The following is a 10501-nucleotide window of genomic DNA, read 5'->3' as shown; positions in this document are numbered from 1 at the left end:
TAACGGACCCGGGGGAAGAAAGTACCCAACTCCAGCTGGCTACAGCCATCCTGACCCATTTAACTGTGGAGAAAAAAATCCAGGAGCATTTGTGAGTTCCCAGTCTAGAGTCAAGGGCTCACTGAAAGACCCGGACCTCATCACAGGACTGAAGAACACATCCCTTTCCCCACACACCTCCCTACCACATTCTAAAGGCCTATTTACAGGAGGTCCTTTTACTCAGTACACCCTGTCTGGCTATCAGAAAAAATTACGAGGCATACCAAAAGGCGGAAAACGCAATTTGGATAGACAGAGCAAGCTTCAGAACCAGACATGGCAGGGACGTTGGAATTATCAGACCTGGAATTTAAAGTAACGATGATGAATATGCTAAGGGCTCTAATGGATAGAGTAGACAGCATGCAATAACAGATGTGCGGTGTCAGCAAAGCCGTGGAAACCGTAAGAAAAGGGAACAGTTGAAACATTTTTCTGATGTTCAGAAAATCTAAAACTTTTAATAGTCACGATAAAGACATAAAAGATACACTTTGTCCTTGATAGAAAGGCTTTTATCAGGTCCTTCTTAGAATTGAAAGACAAATGGTTTAAAATGATTACTGCATCCTTCCGGTGCTCTTGCCCCAGTCAGAAGCATCTGGGTCATGGCCAAGGTGGCAGTTAAGAAACTGGTTGGATGTTCTGCCTTTGCTAGCTTCCTATTTCTGGAATACAACTGTTTTGAGTTCAACCCTTATTTCTGGGGTTTGTTCCTCGGGCTTCATGTGGCTCATGCTGGGCTAAAGTTCATTATTCTTACTGAGCTACGGATAGCTCTCAAGGGGCTGCCGTCCTCCTGGAATGGAGTGGGACACCATGGTCTACTCCTCAGCATTCTTCCCTCTCCGGCATTCATAAGGACCCAGAAGAGGATGGCCTGGAGTTCTGACGGCCACACTCTTCTACCCCGTTCTCTGGACTGAGGACAGTATCTGCTGCTTGAGGTATTAGCTTCAATGGGGTTCATACCACGGAAAGGGTACTGGGGGGCAGTACACCTTGCCTGTAAGGGTTACGTGTCAGCTGGCTTGGAATCAACATGGACATGCACACAAATGTGCGCGGCCGTGAAGTGACACAGCATGATGAATAGTTCCTTTTATAGCGATGTTTGTAGGGATGCAAGAGCTCGGCTCCATCTCTCCCAGCAACCCAGTCCCCCCACGGCAAGGCCACGTAGCTCCTCTCCCTGACCAGCACAGACAAGGCTTCGACTAGAAAAGGCTAGAATAGGATTTGCATGGATAACGGTAACGTGGAAATTTATGTACGTGCCAGACAGGATTAAGGACCTGTTTCCTCAGAACACCGGTGTAAAAGGATACCGTTGTTATTCTTATTCCATGGACAGGGAACCTGAAGAGGACAGAGAGTAGATGACTTGCCCCGGCGGTACAATCAGGAGGTAACGAAGCCAAACGTGAACTCGGGGAGTCTGTCCCCGGAGCCCAGATGCGCGAGCCCCATGCCACACGGCCTCTCACCACGTATCAGATCTCCGCTCACTCCTCCCACACAGGGACGTTAGTGGGTCAGAGCTTTTACAAAGAAGGGAATGTAAGTGAACTCCACAAAACCCCAATCAAAGCAAATAAAAGCAAAACAAATCCAAATCAACAAAACCCAAATCGCGGGGTCTTTCACGACCTTCACAACCGCAGTGCCTGTTTTCTCCACAAGATGGCAGTAATTCCGCATAGTTTCGCGCCCGCGTATTTCTGCGCAGCCACTGAATAAATACATGGGTAATACTGTTTTGTGTTACAATTTAAAGAAATCTGATAACAGCCATCTCACTTGTCAATATTTTAAATGGAATTAACTCATAAAATCAGGGAAGGCTATCTAAACTCTGGAGAAACAAAACAATGACCTCTCTCCCCCCCCAGAAGGTATGACTGCCCCAAGGTGCTCACACAGGGGCACCAGTGTGCACATACGTACATCTCACACACACACACACACACACACACACACACACACACATCCACCTTGTCTCACACAACCTCCCACATCCTCCCCCACACACACATCCACACACCTACAGCAACCCATACACACGTCTATACACCCACACGCATCTACTCCCCTCCACAGCCACGTAGATATAGACACACACGTCAACACACATACATACATAGATACATACATTTCAACAGGAATCTTTTTTCAAGGAATCTTTTAAAAATCCCTTAAGAGGAAAGAATAAAAGTTTTTCTGTGCCTACTTCATTAGTATCATTTGCTAATCTTTTCTTTGTAAAAACATTACAAATTACTGTCTTTTAAAAAAACACTGCATGACAGGACCTCCAATGCCTATACGAAATCTTTCTTCCCAAAAAGAGCTTCTGCAAAAAGAAACCATCAACAAAGTGAAAAGACAACCCACGGAACGGGAAAAATACTTGCAAACCATGCATTTCATAAGGGAAGGGGTCAATACCCAAAACGCATAAAGAACTCACATAACTCAACAGCAAAAAACCCCCAAATTACCCAATTAAAAAATGGGCAAAGGATCTGAATAGACATTTTTTCCAAAGACGATGCACGAAAAGCCAAACACAAGTACACAAAAAGATGTTCCACATCACCAGCCGTTAGGGAAATGCAAACTAAAACCACAGTGAGATATCACATCACACCTGTTAGAATGGTCATCATCAAAAAAACAAGGGATAATAAATGCTCTTTGGATGTGGAGGAAAGGGAACCCTTGTGCACTGGTGGTGGGATTGAAAATTGGTGTAGCCACAGTGGAAAACAGGATGAAGGATTCTCAAAAATTTAAAAATAGAACATACAATTCAGCAATTCCACTTCTGGGAATATATATCCCAAGGTAATACAGGATATCTGTACTCCCATGTTCATAGCAGCAGTATTTACAATAATCAAGACAAGGAAACAACCCAAGTGTCCATTGATGGATGATGGATAAAGATGTGGTATATACATACAATGGAACATTACTCAGCCATAAAAAAACAAGGAAATTCTACCATTTGTGATGACATGGACCTTGAAGGCATTATGCTAAGGGAATTAAGTTAGATGGAGAAAGACAAATACTGTCTTATTTCTATGTGGAATCTAAAAAAAAAAAAAAAAAAAACCCAAAACAAAAAAACAAAAAGCCAACAAACTCACAGATACAGAGACCAGATTGGTAGTTACCAGAGGTGGAGAGAGGTGCTGGGGATTGGAGGAAGGTGGTCAAAAGGTACAAGCTTCTGTTATAAGATAAGTAAGTACTGTGATATAGTGTACAATATGATGACTAGAGCCAACACGGCTGTATGATATATAGGAAAGTCATTAAGAGAGTAAATACGAAGAGTTCTTAATAAAGGAGAACATTTTTCCCCTTTATTCTTTTCTTTCTATTGTATCCATATGAAAAGATGGATGTTAGCTGAGTCTCTTGTGGCAATTTTTTCACCATATGTATAAATCAAGCCATCATGCTGGACACCAAGCCTGTGATATATGTTAATTATTTCCCCAAAGAATTGGAAAAAAATTTTCTTCTCCACAATTCACTGAAAACCAGAAATTCTTATCTTACAGACACACTAGCTTATGCCCGTCTTTCTGAAACTATTATTTTATTGGCATTTCTTTTTCATCTATTCTTTACATTTCTCGGTGATCCCCCAAAGTAGCTATTTCTCATAGTAAGATCGGCATACCAAAATATCCAAAACTTTAACAGTCAGAGGCAGCTGTGAACTCATGATCCTGTAACTTCGAAGATCTTCATAAAAACAAGTTTCACCTTTGTTTTCTCCTTTTGAGAGAGCACCACCTACTGACTAGATTTGGTATTGCAGCTCAGGTCTAGTTAATGTCCAGCCCCCAAAGCTTATATTATCAGAAGGTAAAAAGAGAAATTATTTTAATTACAAAATAATTTCTAATTTCATGTTACACCGTGTTCCATGAGTCTAAGCCACATTTAAAATCTTTATCTTGGCCTCAATTTTCCATACCTTTTAATTGGGGCATCCCTCAGTGATGACAGGTCTTCTAGATTTACACACAATTTTGACTAAGGAGAGTTTCAGATACTGTTGATGCAGATACTTTCATTCCATCTCTATCAATCAACGTCCATTTCATGTATTAAAATCCTGTGAGGTTTTGTTTTGCAATTTGGGAAAGAAAGAAATTTATTTTGGGAGAAGAAAAACTGGCAAGAAAGAAAGGAGTGGGTAATAATGTCTATTCATCTTTCTGCCTTATATTTGAACTACTCCGGAGAAAGGAATGAGGTCTGGAAGTTGATAGAATTATTTTACTTGAGGACTTCCTTCCAGGCAAGGGATGATCCAGAAGTTGATAAAAACTGTCAACAGAGACTTTGTGATTCTTTTGGTCTAACAGAACTGCCTTGGTGACCAGATGTCAAAATGTGACACAGAGCTAGGAAGGAAGCCGTTCTCCTCCACACTGCCAGGAACCCAGCACTGTTCTGAGAACCCGGCCTCCACTTCGTCTGGAGTTGAGTATGACCACTGGATTCTCCTGACCGGCACCGGCCGTACTTAGCCTTCCCCAGGCAGGAGGCTTCGCACCCGGTAGGCAAGGAGAAAGGAGAGCCAGAGATGGGAAAGAAAAATGGTGCTTGCCCCATGCTGACTGTAGCTGACAGCCTCGCTTGTGGGCATGTACCAGGGCGTCTGTCAGATAGGACAGGACAGGTACAGAAAGGTCAATGTACGGGGATCAGACAGGTGTGGGTTTAATCTATCACAATTTCTCCAAAAATTAAATGCTTCTTTTTCTCTGTATATATTTATGATAAAATTATGATATCTACACATATATATTCATGTTTAAAGTAGTCACAGGCTAAGGAGGTCTGGGATATTTGGGCAACATCCCCTGTCACCACCAGCCGCTTCAGTAGTAACCTTGTTACCCATGGTGCAATCCGAGCAGGTGTAATTGGGATAATCACCCCCCCTGGGGGAAAGGGGTAGGGCACGCAACCCACTCTGGCTTCTCTGTCGCCACTGCATCCAAGATTGGGTGGGAAGGAGAAGGAGGGTAAACGTGGGGAGAGGGGCTGAGGAGAACTGTTTTCAAACTCATGCCTGCAGCTTCACTGTTTACTTCTAGAAGTTTACTTGGCCATCGATCAGGGTTAACTCGGGACTTGGCTCCTTCCATCTGAAAAGCACACATTAGTTTTCACAATGGCGTGTCAAACGTCTAAAGCCGTAGAAGAACAGAGACGGGAAATGAAAGGTGATAAACCCACAGAGCCCGGCCGCCGCCGTTCTCCGCAAGTCTGCGCCGCGTCCCCGCACAGGCCAACTTCAATGGAGGCTCTGTGCCTGCAGACCTGCCCGGGGACCTGGCCTCCTCACCCCTCATCACATTCGGAGGTGGGCAACACCAGCTTTTGAATCAGGAAGCAATTTTAAAATCAGCCCTGTTTTGATCCCGCAGGCCTGGTTTCATCCGGTTAATAAGCTCTGCGTGCGAGGCCCCATCCGTTTACCTCCCCTGGGTAGCTGTCCTCCGCAAGCCCACCCTCCAGGGGTCTGCAGACAGGACCCTCTTCCCCCTGGTGACCGAACCCCCCGGCCGCGCCGCCTTACCCAGAAGGGCCCGCCCCGTGCCGGCCTGACCTTGCCGGGAGGAATTTCTCGCTCCAGCTTGAATTTCCTTCCCGTCTACCTTCAGGCCTTTACTGCTGGCCACGCTCCCCTTTGACCACCCGGAATAAATCTTCCCTGCCTCCCTGACAGCTGCTGATTTGGCTTCTTTTCTTATTTTATTTTATTTTTTTAATTGAAAGTAAACCTTCAAAGGGGCCCAGCCACCTGAGAAGCTCCGCCGAGCCCTGCAGCTGGGCGAGTGAAGCTCAAACAGAAGTGCTGCATTTTATGGTGTCCCCCCTCCTGCCTGCGGGGGGAGACGGGGATCGCGGGGGCTTTGTGTGCTGCCGGGGCCACTCAGCTTTCAACTCAGCTTTTGCATTAGAAGAAGGGAATTTGGACGTGGGTAAAGTGGTTGGGGAGAGGTTTTGAATGTGGCTGTGTGACCTGAGACAGGTGCAGAGAGAGAGAGAGAGAGAGAGAGACAGAGACAGGCAGAGACAGAAGGAAAGAGCCAGAGAGGGAGGAAGAGAGACATTTGCAGAGGGAAGTGTGAGTTTGCAGGCAGAATGCAAGTTCAATTTATTTATAAGAGAAATCTGGGGTGCCTCTGTGTTGTCTGCCTAGACGATTGGGGGTACGTTGCAGAAGGAAATTTATTTTAAAAAAGCGTATTCAAATTCAAACGATCAGTTTGTGGTACCAGGAAGCAACGATGAGTTGGACCGCACAGAATTAGGAGTCAAGGTTCCTCCATTTTGTTCTAGGGTCTTCTTAGGTACTGTGTCATTGTCAGGGGTCCCTTCAGGTTTCTATATCCGCCCCCAAACACAAGTTTTTATTACAGAAATTCAAAAATACGTGGGGAAAGTTGAGAAAAGAATGTAAAAAATACCTTTGTACCCACTACCTCAGTTCAACAGTGGTTAACAGTTCTTCCATATTTGTTTTATCTTGAATTTATCTCTGTCTCTGGGTGTATACATTCTATCCCCCTCCCCACACAGGCATATTTGTTATTTGTCGAACTGTTTGAAAGTAGATTACAGACATCCTGACACTTCATCGCTAAATACTCCAGCATGCATTTTCTAATAAGGACATCCTCCTATCCAACTACATGGTATGATGATCACACCTAAGAAAGTTTAAAATGATTCCCTAATAACATTTCACATTCGGTCCATATTAAAGCTTCTGCAGTTGACTCCAAATGATCTTTTATACCTGATTTTTGTTTTGAACCAGGAACCAATCAAGAATCACCATAAATTTGGTTGTTAAGGTTTTTAGTCTCTTGGCCTCTCTTCTCTCCTTGAAGTAGAACCTCCATAGAAAGTGTACAGATCTCGAATGTGTATCTTGATGAATTTTTAAACAATTGATTTTGTTTTTAAGAGCAGTTTTAGGCCTTGATGAATTTCTATTAAGTATACTCCTATGTAAGCACTAACCAGATCGATACATCAGATATTTTCATCACCCTGGAAGGTTTTCTCATAGCTTTTCCTTGTCAATATCTCTTCCTCCCCATCTCCCAGAAGGGGTGAGGATCTGGAGTTCTCATATCTTTTGGCTGGGAGTATAAACTGGTTCAACCACAATTTTAGGAAAATTGTTTGCCAGAATCTAAGAAATTTCAACTTGTACTGACTCTATGATCCAGTAATGCCATCTCTCCGTATATACTCAAGAGGAAATGATTGAATATGCCACTAAGAGACCTGTGCAAGCAGCTTTGTTCATAATTTCTCCAAACTGGAAATATCACAAATGCCCATCAACAATAAAATGGGTAAATATGTGGTGGTATATTTGTGCAAAGGAATACTACGCAGCAGTAAAAAGGAGAGCAATATTGAATCATGCAATAGCTTGGGTGAATCTCAGACATTATCTTGAGTGATACAACTTGATACAAAGAGTATAAAATATATGATCCTCATAGATAAAGGTAAAAAAACCACAAAAATTATCTCTTGTGAGAGGTCATTAGTTTTCCTTTAATTAACAAACACCACTTTTCTTTTCATGGCATTTTTTTTTTTTTTTGAAGAGACTAGGAGAGTTGTTTTGTAGAATATCTCATATTCTGGATTTGTCTGATCATTTCCTTGTTTAAGCTGATCCTTTGCAACTGAAGATCCATGAGAGAACTGAGCTGTCATGTCCCAAGGCACCCATTTTATGTTATGAATTAACTTCTATCCCATGCAGATAGAATGGGACTAGTTGTGTTTCGTTGGGAAAATTGAATAAGTCATTACTCAACTCATTTTCTGTGACCTCTGGTTCAGTTGAGGAACTCCAGTTGAGAAAGGCATTTCATGGCAGATTGTTCCACTATTAGTGATGTGGATGTGAAGTTTGATCACTTGGTTAAGGTTGTAGCAGCCAGATCGCTCCATTGTAAAGGACGTTTTCCCAAGTCTCCATGGCTTAACAACCTCATTTGTCAACATGAAGCACTCATAGGTCAGTATCTCCCACTTGATGGAATAGTTTATTTCCAGCAAATTTGGCTGCAAGGTAAGATTGTTCAAAACAAAATGGTTATTTCACCTACAGAGCTTCACCCTGAAATGGGAACTTCATAACATGAAAAAGACATCTTTTTTTTTTTTTTTTTACAAGACCAGTGCTCTAACCCCTGAGCTATGGAGACTTTTTTTTTTTTTTAAGATTTTTATTTATTCATTTGACAGAGAGAGAGACAGCGAAAGAGGGAACACAAGCAGGGGGAGTGGGAGAGGGAGAAGCAGGCTTCCTGTGGAGCAGGGAGCCTGATGCGGGGCTCGATCCCAGGATCCTGGGATCATGACCTGAGCTGAAGGCAGATGCTTAACGACTGAGCCACCCAGGCGCCCGGAAAAAGACATCTTAACCATAGTAGAACATTCTTAATCTTTGAGATTTTTAGGTGACATAAAATAAATTCCCTTGTTACTTGAGATAATTTGATAAGCATGATATTTTTGATATTAAAATTGCTTAGATTAAGGACACATGATACTGCATTTGTATGCATTTTGGTGGTGATAAATATTATGGGAGATAATGTTTAAATCATTGGCAGAAACCAAACTAAGGATTTCGTGTATATACCTCGAAGGCAGACCTGGGAGAGATGTGTTTCAAAGCATTTTGTATTTTCAAAAGTAACTTTTAAGAATTCACTTCTGTACTCTAACTTGAAGAAGGAAAAGTGGTTTAAGCATGATTATCCACTGGCTTCATGGGAAAGAAATAATTTCAAGTGACTTGGACAGGTTTTGGTGCAATAATCATCATACCAATCCAGAATAGTTTAGTGGAGAAAGCCCAATGGTCAAGTCTCACTTACTACCTGAGTAACCATGGCCAACTCACTCTAAGCCTTGACATCCTTCTGGCAGATTAAAGATAGCCACAAATTGATTTGTTGTTCCTTCCTTCAAGGGGTTGGGTCCATGTCTGCTCCCCTTGAATATTGGTGAGTTCTGGGACCACTCTGGCCAATACAATATAGCTCAAGTGATGATGTGTCAATTTCTGGACCCAAACCTTAAGAGACTGGAAGCTGCCATTTCCTGTCTTTTGGGACGCCCACTTTTGAAACCTACCGATCATGTTCGTGGAAGCCCAAGCAACCTTGTGAAGAAACCCATATGGAGAATAACCCTGAGCTGACATCACTGACTGAGCCACCAGCTGACAGCTTGTCCCACCTTGCCAGCCATGTGAGAGAACTATTCTTAGAGGTAGATCCTCTAGTCCTCAAAGTGCCGGTGCATGGAGCAGGGATAGCCATCTCCACCAAGCACTGCCCATAATTGCCGAGTGGTGAGTAACATAAAGGAGTGCTCCTCTTAAGCCACTAGCTTGTTATTTAGCAAAGATAATAGCAACAATCTTCATTTGCAATATGGTGGTCAACCCACTTGTCTTGTACACACAAGGAAGGTCAAATAGGATTGGCTATATGAGAGTGCTTTGCACACCATAAAGCAATTCTATGCCAGTGTAAGGTGATAGTCTCTGAAGTAACCAATAGCATGGAAGGATTCTGTAAATATTACCAATCTGAAGTAGGCATATTGCTCTAATTTCTATTGAGCCCATCTCCTGAAGTTAGAAACAGTACCAATTACTTTTTTTTTTATTGTGACAAGATAGACATCACATAAAATTTACCATTTTAACAATCTTCAAGCGTACAGTTCAGTGATACTAGGTACATTCGCCTTGTTGTGTAGACTACCATCTATCCCTCTTCAGAACTCCAGTTGCTATTGATAACAGGAAATACATCTTCTTAACAAATATATTTTTCTATTCTAAATATGAAGTGAAGCTAAGTCATCTTAGCACTGTATATAATTATGGTAATTTCAGGAATGAGCCCATGTGCTGTAAAGATAGATAGGTTTCTAGAGAGACCGTAAAGAATGGCAGCCCACAGTCTGCAATGGAGACTCTCTTTCTTCCCAGAGCCCATTTTATTCCTGTAGAACCTCAATTAGTCATTAGTCAGCATGGGGATGGGGGAATATTTAGAGAGAAATGAGCACTTATTAAAAAGGGCCAAGAGAGCAAGTTTTCAAAGTTAGAACACTCCAATGAAACCATTTTATATATAAGCAGGCCCTCCGGAGTTAGCACACATACTTGCACCTGGACCCCACCTGGACATAATTAGTTTCCCTGTGCTCAGAGCAGAGAAAACACCAAAGAAAATGATGTCAAAAAACTGAGCAATCTGTCATGATCTGTGCTGCACAATTAAAGCGGTGTGCGTTCTGTAAGAATTATGTAACACAGATGACATGGTATTTAGATAGCTAAGACTGGGAAACCATCTGGTTA

General features: G+C 42.5%; 1 long non-coding RNA gene across 2 annotated transcripts; it reads left to right on the top strand.

Moving 5' to 3' along the window:
• The first annotated feature begins 690 nt into the window (after window positions 1–690).
• LOC144379782 (uncharacterized) lies at window positions 691–4780 on the top strand. 2 transcript variants are annotated; one of them, XR_013443161.1, is made up of 3 exons: window positions 691–989; window positions 1397–1602; window positions 4434–4780. It is a non-coding gene; the product is annotated as an uncharacterized LOC144379782 (long non-coding RNA). The 2 variants fall into 2 exon arrangements; XR_013443160.1 differs by lacking the exon at window positions 4434–4780 and having other exon boundaries at window positions 1397–1667.
• The last annotated feature ends 5721 nt before the right edge of the window (window positions 4781–10501 follow it).

This window comes from Halichoerus grypus, chromosome 13 (assembly GCF_964656455.1).
Source record: "Halichoerus grypus chromosome 13, mHalGry1.hap1.1, whole genome shotgun sequence".
Classification (NCBI taxonomy): Eukaryota; Metazoa; Chordata; class Mammalia; order Carnivora; family Phocidae; genus Halichoerus; species Halichoerus grypus.
Note: the sequence above shows the minus strand (reverse complement) of the source record. Positions and strands in the feature narration are given on the sequence as shown.